Source organism: Carcharodon carcharias, chromosome 10 (assembly GCF_017639515.1).
Source record: "Carcharodon carcharias isolate sCarCar2 chromosome 10, sCarCar2.pri, whole genome shotgun sequence".
Taxonomy (NCBI): domain Eukaryota; kingdom Metazoa; phylum Chordata; class Chondrichthyes; order Lamniformes; family Lamnidae; genus Carcharodon; species Carcharodon carcharias.
The window spans coordinates 16,417,593-16,429,716 of record NC_054476.1 but is presented as its reverse complement, the minus strand read 5'-3'; the positions used below and the strand labels follow the sequence as shown (position 1 = coordinate 16,429,716).

At 42.2% G+C, this 12,124-nt stretch overlaps 1 long non-coding RNA gene across 1 annotated transcript; it reads right to left on the bottom strand.

Moving 5' to 3' along the window:
• Window positions 1–3,274: 3,274 nt before the first annotated feature.
• Window positions 3,275–10,056, bottom strand: LOC121283435. The gene is made up of 3 exons (XR_005944260.1): window positions 9,916–10,056; window positions 5,466–5,714; window positions 3,275–3,330 (listed from the first exon to the last, which is right to left on the bottom strand). It is a non-coding gene; the product is annotated as an uncharacterized LOC121283435 (long non-coding RNA).
• Window positions 10,057–12,124: the final 2,068 nt, after the last annotated feature.

The following is a 12,124-nucleotide window of genomic DNA, read 5'->3' as shown; positions in this document are numbered from 1 at the left end:
TCGATCGCATGCTACTTCCACCATTTGGCATTGTAGCTTCACCAGGTTGACACCTCATTTTTAGGTGTGCCTGGTGCAGCTCCTGACATGCCCTCCTGCACTCTTCATTGAACCAGGGTTGATCCCCTGGCTTGGTGGTAATGGTAGAGTGGGGGATATGTGGGGCCATGAGATTACAGATTGTGATTGCATACGATTCTGCTGTTGCTGATGATAGCCCACAATGCCTCATGGATGCCCAGTGTTGTGCTGCTAGATCTGTTTGAAATCCATCCCATTCAGCACAGTGTTGCACAACATGATGGATGGTATTCACAGTGTGAACATGGGACTTGGGCTCCGCAAGAACTATGAGGTGGGCAATTCTACCAACACTGGAATGGCAGATGCATCTGCGGCAGGTAGATTGGTGAGAATGAAGTCAAGTAGGGTATTTCCCTCCTGTTAGTTCCCTAACCACCTACTGCAGATCTGGTATAGCAGCCATGACCTTTAGGACTTGGCTAGCTCCACCAGTAGCGGTGCTGCCGAGCTCCTCTTGATGATGGACATTGAAGCCCCCCACCCAGAGTACAACTACAGGCAAATCAGTCTAACTTCTCTGGTGGGGAACTTGAGAAACAATAATTCAGGATCCAGTTCTGGGTGCCACACTTTAGAAAAGGTGTGAAGGCAGTGGAGAGAGCGCAGAAAAGATTCTGAGGAATATTTCGAGGGATGGGTAGCTTCACTTTTGAAGGAGGATTTAGGACATTTTCCTTGGAGAAGAGGAGGCTGAGAGGAGATTTGATTGTGATATTCGAAATCATGAGTAAAATCTCACCAGCGTAAAATTCCGCTCAGAGTCGATGTTTCGAGTCCAATATGACTTCTTCAGAACATGGAACTTCAGATAACATGGAGCCCAGGAAGGATTTTGTGTAGTTGATATTTTGGTAGAAATAGAATGGAGGGAACAGGATGTGGGTCTCATGGACAAGATGTGTTCAAAAAGAGCAAGGCAGGAATTTGCACAGAGTCTAGGCAGAGATGTGAGCTCAGGGGCTAGGATAGCACGGGTGAGGGTGATTTTCAAAGTTGTTTTGTGAAGAAGAGAAGCTGGGAGTTATCTTTGCATTGCTGGATAACCTTTGAATTGTGAGCAGTTTTAGTGAAGGAACCAATAATGTTTAATGAGGTCCAGCCAGACCTGACTATGGATGGTTAAATCAATTGTCCACCAAAGATATTCAAATTTACATCCATTGAACTTAAGAGAGCAAAAATAAATGGTATAGCACGTGAAATGAATAGGATGAAGCCAATAATTCTTTTAATGGGATGAAGGCAACAAAGTTGTTGGAGGGGGTGTTATGTAGCTGCAGAAATATCACAATGAGTTGTGGATCAATGGCTAAATTTGAGGATCTGAAAGCACATTGGTAAATGATCTGACGGAGAGTGTTTTCTCAGGCTGGACATAGAAGAAGTCATTTGGTCATACAGAACTTGAATATTGCTGAAAAAAGGGACATGTCTAAGGTTATCACCTTGCACTCATCAGGACACTTGCAAGAATACCCATGTAAGGGGGAAAACAACAATTTATACTGTATGTGAAAAGAGTGCTGGTTGGTGTGATGTAATTCCATGATTGGACAACATTTACTAAATAACCCTCAATGTGCTATGAATTACATTGACAACCAATTTAGGATTGCCAATTGAGCTCGTAATGTGGCGCATTTGCATGTACTGGAAGCTACACATATTAATACACAAGGCCCTGTTCTTTGTAGACAGAAAGAACATCTACACACATTGGGCAGAATTTTCTGCCTGTCGGGCGGGCCCAACCCAATCTCCGGCGGGCTTGGAGCCAATCTCAGTCGGAAAAGTGGGCCCCGTGGCCAATTAAGGCCTGCCCAGTGTGACATCCAGTGGGAAGTGCTATGTGCTTTCCATGCATGCTGGGGGTTTCCCCAAACGCGAGAGTGTGCTCTTTCGCGCATGCGCACAAAAGAGCACACATCTCCCTGAGGCTAAGTGCTGCCTCAGGGAGATCGCTGACAGCTGTACAAATATTAAAAATAGAGGTAAAAAAAAATCCTTAACGTGTCCCCCTCATGTGACAATATCACACGAGATAAGACATGTTAATAAATTACATTAAAACTTAATTCAAATTTTTAAATCCATAAATGAAAACTCATCCCGCCGGTGGATGAGGTTTCATGTTTTTTCTAGTTGCTGCCGGGGCTCCTAATCTGCCCGCTAACATTAAAGTTGGACAGACAGGTCCTTTAATTGTTTTAATGATCCCGTCAATGGCCTCAATTGGCCATTGACAGGTCGGCAGGTGCACAGCTGATTTTGCTGCGCCCCCCCCCACCCCCCACCTTCCTGAAAATTTAAATGGGGCGGGACAATATTGGGGGATCCCCCCGACGTCATCCCGCGTCATTTTGCCATCGGCGAGCGGGCCCCGACCCCTGCTTGCCGATGGCAAAATTCAGACTATTGTGTCTGTTTCAGCTAAACTAAGTAAGTGACAACCGTTCAATGACTCATTCCTCAGGGCAATGCCTTGACTAATCAGGGTCAAGCTGCCTGGTTTAAATTTCAAACAATGATTGGCAGTTAACTGTCAATGGTGCATTCTCCATGGCAACGCCACTTGCCAACCAGTCAGTACTCTCTTCACATACAGCATAAATTGTAGTTTACCCCCTTACATCGGTATTCTTGCGAGTGCCCTGATGAGTGCAAGACACAAAGCTCTTGCTTTTTGCAACAACAGGAGTTTGGTTATTCTACCTGATTGCATGCTGATCCGATTGATTAAAATGCAGCTCCCCTTTCACGAACAACTAATAGTCAAATTAAGTATATTAATACGCTAATTAGTTTTAAAGAAACAGACCCATATCCGGGTACATTTTTCCTTGAAAGTTCCTGTTTCAAATTAAAGCTGAGGAGCCTTGCTTGTACATTGCAGAACATGCCCTCAGCTGTCTGTGTACCCTGCCCTCTCGGGCTCCAGATTCAATTGCTTTTATCTGAACTGCTGAAGTTCCACTGTCAGATAGACCCAGTGGAGATAATAGTTTTGCCAGTGCAGTCCTCTTAAAAATAGTCATTAGAGAAAATGAAATTAGATAATTAACTTGTGATTGACTTTGTTATTTGATGTATCATCGAACGGCTTGTTGTTTAGGTAACAGGTTGACAAGATACTGTTTTATGTGCATATTATCCACTTGTAATATATATATATATATATATATACATAGACCTGGTAGAATTTTAATTAGCTGTGTGTTCAAAATCTTGCAGAGATGTTGCAGTTTCCTGGAGGGAGGAAAGATAAACAAAGGCAGATAAATTACTTTCTGAATAATTAGCACTACGTTCTCTGAATTGCTGCAGGCTTTCGTTTTTCATAGAAAAATGAGACAGAAAGACCAAAGCATTCCTATGGCTAGGCTGCTGCAGGGCCTTGGTGCAGTGTCACTGAACACTGTTGCCTTGGCTTTATGTTTGTGAGGGAGCTGGGCGAAGCAGGGGATTGGGAAGTAGAGTGCAAACTGAGTGCAAAACTCTCAGGAGCCAATGGAGACCAAAGCAGTGAGCTTTTTGAAAAACATTGTTGCTATCCTGCCAACTTTGACACTTAGATTAGGAGGACGAAAATGTTCTGCCTCCCTAATCCTGAAACTAACCACAGCAGAGGCAGCTTTTATGAATAGCAGGGGCTATGCGTCAAGAGCATTGAGTTGAGAGTCAGATCTTTAGTGTCAGTGTATTAGCTGGCCAGAAGAGGATTGTAAAGTACAGTAGCCTCAAGCTAGGATATTCAGTGCATCAGGATTGAAGAGAAGAGAATCACTATTGTTAGTACGTTTATGACTTTTGGAAAATTCCTGCCACTATATATACCACTTCAATGCTGTACGGTATTCCTCCCCTTCTTTAACCATCTCTTTGAGTAAAACTCCGTTTTTTGCTTGTAGCTCTATGGAGCGCTTTGTAATTTAAAAAAAATGCTAATAATTCTATATAAGTGCAAGTTGTTGTTGATGCCAGTAGCAGATGAAGTTGCTGCATTTGGGCACAGGTCTGCATGGTGAGCTGGATCCTGAGAAAACAATTCTTTTTCTTTATTCTTTCATGGGATGTGGGCATCACTGGCAAAGGCAGCATTTGCTGCTCACCTCTATTTGCCTTTGAACTAAATGGCTTGCTTGGCCATTTCAGAGTGCACCTAAGAGTCAACCACATTGCTGTGGGTCTGGAGTCACATGTCAGCCAGACCAGGTAAGGGCAGCAGATTTCCTTTCCTAAAGGGCATTAATGAACCAGATGGGTTTTTACAACAAATCAATGATGATTTCATGGTCACCACTACTGAGACTAGCTTTTCAATTCTAGAATCATTCATTGAATTTAAATTCCACCAAATGCCCTGATGTGATTTGAACCATTGTCCCCAGAGAATTTACTTAGGCCTCTGGATCACTAGTCCTGTGACATTACCACTGTGTCATTGTCTGCCGTATTCCCTGGGTAAATGTGCCAAGACCTTCACAGTTTGTTGTTGGCATCTTAGTGAGTGCAGTTAGTCAGTTATCACTGGCTATTGATCAGTCCAGCAAATCTCCTCTCATCTAATATCACTGAACACAGGACAATTTGTGACTGGGGCAGGAAGCAATCAATGTTACATTTAGCTAGATGTCTACATACTTTAGTGATGCTGTTTGTTTTGTTTTTTCACCTTCCTTTCAGAAAAGGACCTTTCAACAGCACCAATGCTGTTCCAAAGTGAACTTTTTTTAAAATTTCTGCCTCCAGATGTGGTATAGAGGTATTGCCAGGTAGACAGAGCAGTTTGGCAAACCTAGAGTTGCCCCACAGGCCTTGCACTTCTTCCAAGTTGGGGAATTCCCACTGGAGAGCCCAATAGTGACAGTGGGAATGAGAAAAAAATCCACATGAATTATAGAAATCATTGATCTGCCCACAGTTGCAATATCATGTCCATTTTCGATACCTTAATTTAGGAAGAGAGATCATGGAGAGTGTGCATAAGGGATCCTGTAAGATACTATTGTTGACGATATGTTAAAGATATTTTTACAATGCAGGACATTGTTTAATTAAGTATTTAGAGCACTTGTAAAACGAGACCGCTGGGGCACTGGGTTAGTGTGTAGAATGCATATGTAATGCTACTTTCTGAAAATAAACCGACTTTCAAGAAAAGGATTTGCATCTAATTTCACACTTTACCATCTGGCTTGGGATCAGGATGAGCAGCTTTAGTTAAGAGAATAAAGAAGCTGGGGCTCTTTTTCATTAGAACACAAATGTTTAAGAACAGATTAGCCGTGAGCCTTCAAAAATTCTAAGTGGTTTTCGTACGGTGAATCAGGAAGTGCTACACCTATAAATCAGTGAGTTGGAAATAATTTGAAGACCTTTACCAGAAGAATGAAAGGAGAAGAAATAACGTTGTGCAGAAACTACAGACTGGTCAGTGCAGGGTTGGAAATTGCTGGCCAAATATCTTCTCAGAAGCAATGGTGGAAGCAGAATCCATCATAGCTTCCATCCATTCAGCACCACCTGCTCCACATGTGGCAGAGTCTGCAGATCACACTATGGACTTATCAGCCATCTCAGAACTTATCAAAACGGAATGGAAGCATTTCATCCCAATCCCAAGGGATTGCCTAAGGAGAACAAAGTGAATAGATTTTAAAAGAGGAAATGACCATTAGAACTAAGAAATGGAGCAGGAGTAGGCCATTCGACCCCTCCAGCCTGCCCCATCATTCAATAAGATCATAGCTGATCTGCCCCGGGCCTCAACTCCTCTCTCGTGCCAGCTCCTCATAGCCCTCAACTCCTCGATATTTCAAAAACCTATCTACCTCCTTTTTAAATACGTTCGGTGATCCAACTTCCACAACTCTCTGGGGTAGAAAATTCCAGACATTCGCTACCCTCTGAGGGAAGAAATTCCTTGGCATCTCATTTTAAATGAATGTCCCCTTATTCTGTAACTATGTCCCCTAGTTCGAGATGCCCCCACTAGTGGAAACATCTTCTCAACATCTACCCTGTCAAGCCCCCTCAGAATCTTGATACATTTCAATAAGATTACCCTTCGTTCTTCTAAACTCTAATGAGTAAAGGCCTAACCTGTTTAGCCCTTCTTGAAAAGTCAATCCCTTCATCCAGGGAATCAGCCTAGTGAATCTCTTTTGGACTGCCTTCAATGCTAGTACATGCTCTCTTAAATACGGGGACCAAAACTGTACACAGTACTCCAGGTGTGGCCTCACCAACACCCTGTACAGCTGTGACAAGACTTCCCTATTTTTAAACTCCAACCCCCTAGCAATACAGACCAAAATTCCATTTGCCTTCTTAATTACTTGCTGCACCTGCAGGCTAAATGTTTATGTTTCATGCACAAGAACACCCGGGTCACTCTGTGCTGCACTTTTTTGGAGTCTCTCTCCATGTAAAAAATAGTCTGCCTTTTGATTCTTTCAACCAAAGTGCATGACCTCCCACGTTCTAACATTAAACTCCATCTGCCAAGTTTTTGCCCAAACACTCTCAACTTATCTATGCCCCCTTGCAGATTCCTTAAGTCCTCATCATAACATGCCCCCCAACCTATTTTTGTATTGTCAGCAAATTTGGATACATTAAGCTCTGCCCCCTCCTCCAAGTCATTAATATAGATAGTAAATAATTGAGGCCCTAGGACTGATCCTTGTGACGCTAGTTACCTCTTACAAACCTAAAAAAGACCCATTAATCCCGACTCTCTGTCACCTCAATCCATGCTAATACATTACCCCCAATACCATGAGCTCCTGTCTTGTGCAATAACCTTTTATGTGGCACCTTATCGAAGGCCTTCTGGAAATCCAAAAACATTACATCTACCGGTTCCCCTTTATCAGTTCTGCTTGTTATATCCTCAAAGAACTCCAGCAAATTTGTCAAACATGATTTCCCTTTCACAAAACCATGTTGACTTTGTTTGATTGTGATAAGCTTTTCTAGATGTTCTGCTACTTCTTCCTTAATAATGGATTCTAGCATTTTCCCAATGACAAATGTTAGGCCGACTGGCTGATAGTTTCCTTTTGTCTTCCTCCCTTCTTGAACAGGGTGCCACATCAGCGGTTTTCCAATCCACTGAGACCCTCCAGGAATCCAGTGAGTTTTGGAATATTTCGACCAATACCTTCACTATCTATGCAGCCACCTCCTTTTAAACCCTTGGATACAGGCCACCAAGTCCTGGTGACTTGTCTGCCTTTAGTCCCATTAGTTTGTCAAATACTTTGATCCCCATGATAGAGACTGTTACAAAATCTTTCCTCCCATTAGCTCCTTGCTTATCTGGTATCTTTGGGATGTCGATAATGTCCTTCACCATGACGTCTAATACAAAATATTGGCTTAAATTATCTGCCGTTTCCCTAATTCTCTAGTTGCATCCTCCAAGGGTCCCAAGCTCACTTGAGTCACTCTCTTTCTTTTTATATACCTGTGGAATCTCTTGCTGTTTGTTTTTATATTTCTTGCCAATTTACTTTCATAATCAATTTTCTCCATTTTTATTAGCTTTTCAGTCAACCACCGCTGGTTTCTAAAAAGTTCCCAAACCTCTGGCCCACCAGTTGCTTTCGCTGTTTTGTATGCCTTAGTTTTTGATTGGATATTCTCCTTGACCACCTTTGTTAACCACGGGTGGTTCATCCTTCTCATCAAGTCCTTCTTTTTGACCGGGATAAATTTTTGCTGAGCGTTATGAAATATCTGCTTAAATGTTGCCACTGCTCATCCACTGACCTTCCCCTTAGTCTATTTTTCCAACCCACTTTAGACAATTCTTTCTTCATTCCTCTGTAATCACCTTTATTTAAGTTGAAGACACTTGTTTGAGAGCCATGTTGCTCGCCCTCAAACTGAATTTGAAATTCTATCATATTGTGATTGCTATCCCCTAGAGGATCCTTAACTATAATATCTCTTATTAATCCCACCTCATTACACATTACTAGATCTAAAATAGCCTGTTCCTGAGTAGGTTCTGCAATGTATTGCTCTAAGAAACAATCCTTGATGCACTCTTCAAATTTGTCTTCTATGTTACCCCTGCCAATTCGATTTGTCCAGTCAACATGCAGATTAAAAACACCCATGACAATTGTATTACCCTTCTTACACACATCCATTTTGCCCCAGTTTATACTTTGTCCTACAGTGAGGCAACTCTTCGGGGGCCTATGGACGACTCTCACCCATAACTTCTTCCCCTTGCTGTTCCTCATTTCTACCCAAACTGATTGCACATCACGATCTATTGCACCTATATTATTACTCACTGCCGCACTGATACATTCCTTTATTAACAAAGCTACCCCACCTCCTTTTCCTTTTTGCCTATTTTTTCCAGAATGTCAAATATTCTTGAACATAGAGTTCCCAGTCTTGGTCACCCTGCAACCACATCTCTGCTATCAAGTCATATTCAGTTATTTCTATTTGGGCTGTCAACTCATCTATCTTGTTACAAATACAGTATGTATTCAAATAAAGAGCCTTAAGCTTTGACTTGTTACCATTATTATTCATTCAGGTTCTAATTTCTACTGCACTCTTCTGCTTAAATTTTCTGCTCCTTCCTGTCACACTTTGATTATCGTTCGCCTCTTCACTACCCTGCACCTCTACTCGCTCATTTTTTTTGAATTTTTTAAACTTCCCTTCAATTGAACTCTCTCCCTCAGTAACTAGTTTATAGTCCTATCTACAAACCTAGTTATATGATTCACCAGGACACTGATCCCAGCATGGTTCAAATGAAGCCTGTCTCAATGGAACAGCTCTCTCCTTCCCCAGTACTGGTGACAGTGCCCCATGAATCCGAGCTCATTTCTCCCATACCAATCTTTGAGCTGTGCATTTACTTCTCTAATCTTATTTATCCTGGACCGATTTGCATTTGGCTCAGGTAGTGATCTGGAGGTTATTATCTCTGTGGTTCTGCTTTTTAATTTAGCCCCAAGCTGCTCATAGTCCCTCAGCAGAACCTCTTTCCTGGTCCTACCTACATCGTTGGTACCTATGTGGACCACGACAATTGGATCCTTCCCCTCCCACTCCAAGTTCCTCTCCAGCCCTGAAGAGATGCCCTTAACCTTGGCACCAGGTAGGCAACACAGCCTTCGGGAATCTCTGTCTTTGCTGCAGAGAACAGTATCTATTCCCCTATCTATGCTATCCCTTATTACTGCTACTTTCCTTTTTCTCCCCCCACTTGAATGGCGCCCTGTACCACGGTGCTATGGTATTTCACTCATCGGCCCTGCATTCTGTGACCCCGTCCACACCGCGAGCAAGAGCTTCATACCTGTTGAACAATGGCACTGGCTGAGATTCCTCCAAAGCTAAATTCTGCACCCCATACCTGCCTCACTCGCAGTCATACCCTCCTGTCCCTGACTAAGGTCCTAATTTGATGTAATTAATCTAGAGGGTGTGACTGTCTCCTGAAACACAGTGTCCAGGTAACTCTCCCCCTCCCTGATGTGTCACAGTGTCCACAGCTCAGATTCCAGCTCATCAACTCTGAATGAAGTTCCTAGAGTAGCCAGCACTAGCTGCAGATGTGGTCACCGTGGATCGCACCAGCGCCCACCAACTCCCACATAATACAGCTGCAATATATTGCCTGAGTTGCCATTGACAGCCATCTCTATTCTATTTAATTAATTAATTTGGATATTAAATATTTTAAAAGTGAATTTCTTAACTGTACTCTTCAACTGTAATAACATCCCTTGATTTAAACCACTTGGCCAATCAAACGAGATGTGGAAGAGATACCCAACAATCACCTACCTGTTTTCCTGTGACATCACATTTTGGCTCTGACAGGTAGAAACAGGTTGAAGGGTCTCTCTGCTGTCGGTTTTTATGTCCCGCTGCCGCTGCCCTTCTCACACAGGTCCACTCTCCTCTAGGTGCTGCTGACTTCCTGTCCCAGGGTCCTCCTCTCACACTCTCTTATAAAGGAAAAATGTGAATGGTGGCTTGTCAATCTCCCATGGCATTATGCGCAGCGACAGAACAAAGACATGGCCAAATGGCAACAGCCTGAAACTAAAGTATCACTGAGACCTGTTTAGACAGGGGATTCCCATAATATCTGATTGCACAGATCTTTGCAATGTTATACATTACCATAAAAAGCATAGCCAAAAATCATGCCAACAGGAACTGTGCACTGAATTTCTAATAGAGATGGAGAAACGAGAGAGAGTTGTAATTAACTGAACAGTACTTTCAAAGAACCAGAATAGGAACAATTATTCTCCTTCTCTGTTGTGGAATTTTGCGATTCTCCAATTCTATAAAAGGCTCACGAGTAAATGAAAGCCAATGGGAAAACTAAGCAAAAAATAAGAAAGAAAATGATCAATGTATTGCCAAAATATACTTACCTATACATTACTATGTCCTACCATCATCTAGCAATCCTGGGTGCTTATTTCAAACCTGTATAATTAATGTCAGGTATCTTGCTTGCCAGAACTGCAGGCAATACAGTGCAGCACGAAGAGGCTCTGAAATGAATACTGCAATGAAGCATCCTGTCCATTTATGGTAAGTGCATCTACTGCTACTGGAGTTATACACAACGCGTGTTGGCACCCATGACACAAATGTGTAAAACCTTGATTAAAGCTGAAGGTTTGATTCCAGGCCTCTGTAAAGTTTCTAGGCAGCAGGTGTGTAAATGGATGAGTTGTAATTCAGTCCCCAGTTTAAAGTTATACATTCTGTCCTTGTTTGTTAAGTTGCGTGATGAATTCCTATATCCATATTTATAAAGAAGATGTTCTATGTAAAGATGTTGCACTATCACAACACCCAGCATTTTTTGTGCTTATTCACTGGATTCATGGCATCACTGGCTAGGGCAGCATTTATTGCCCATCCTTAATTGCCCTTGAGGAGGCGGTGGTGAGCTGCCTTCTTGAACCTCTACAGTCCATGTGGTGTAGGTACTCTCACAGTACTATTAGGGTGGAGTTCCAGGACTTTGACCCAGTGACATTTGTCATGTCTGTAGATATATAACATATTTCTAACTTTCAATATACAGACTTCATTCAATGTGGACTCTTTGAAATTGACTTTTCATTTAAAAAATAGACAATGTTCCGCAAAGATGACCCCTGAAGATCAGGTGACCTCTTGAAGACTGTAGTAGGACAGGATTAACTTATGTCTGAAAATGCTTCTAAAAGTTATTAAAATATAAATGTCAGTGGGTGGAAGACACACCCTTGAAAGGACATACAAAATGCAAGATCACATGAATTTATACCTCCTATTGTATGGGTATTTACCATATCTCTACTCCAATGGTCTCCCCTAGACTCAGTGTCTGCATGCTCAAAACTTAATAAAGAGAGGTGCAGAGAAACCAGTTTACCACAGACAGGTGTGAATACCCACCATTCATTTCCCCATTATGTAACAATGGCTTCTAACTTTGAATCATTTGTGTGGACAATAGAAGTATTGATGATGATCAAAACGGACTTCAGATAACAAATCTTATTATATAATGTGGGGAAGTGTGATGTCATGCACTTTGGTAGGAAGAATAAAGGCATAGACTATTTTCTAAATGGGGGGAGAATTCAGAAATCTGGAGTGCAAAGGGACTTGGGAGTCCTAGTCCAGGATTTTCTTAAGGTTAACTTGCAGGTTGAGTCAGTAGTTAGGAAGGCAAATGCAATGTTGGCATTTATTTTGAGAGGACTAGAATATAAAAGCAGGGATGTGCTGCTAAGGCTTTATAAGGCTCTGGTCAGACCACATTTAGAATATTGTGAGCAATTTTGGGCCCCATACTTCAGGAAGGATGTTCTGGCCTTGGAGAGGGTCCAGAGGAGGTTCATGAGAACGATCCCAGGAATGAAAGGCTTAACATATGAGGAACGTTTGAGGACTCTGGGTCTATACTCGATGGAGTTTAGAAGGATGAGGGGGAATCTGATTGAAACTTACAGAATACTGAAAGGCCTGGATAGAGTGG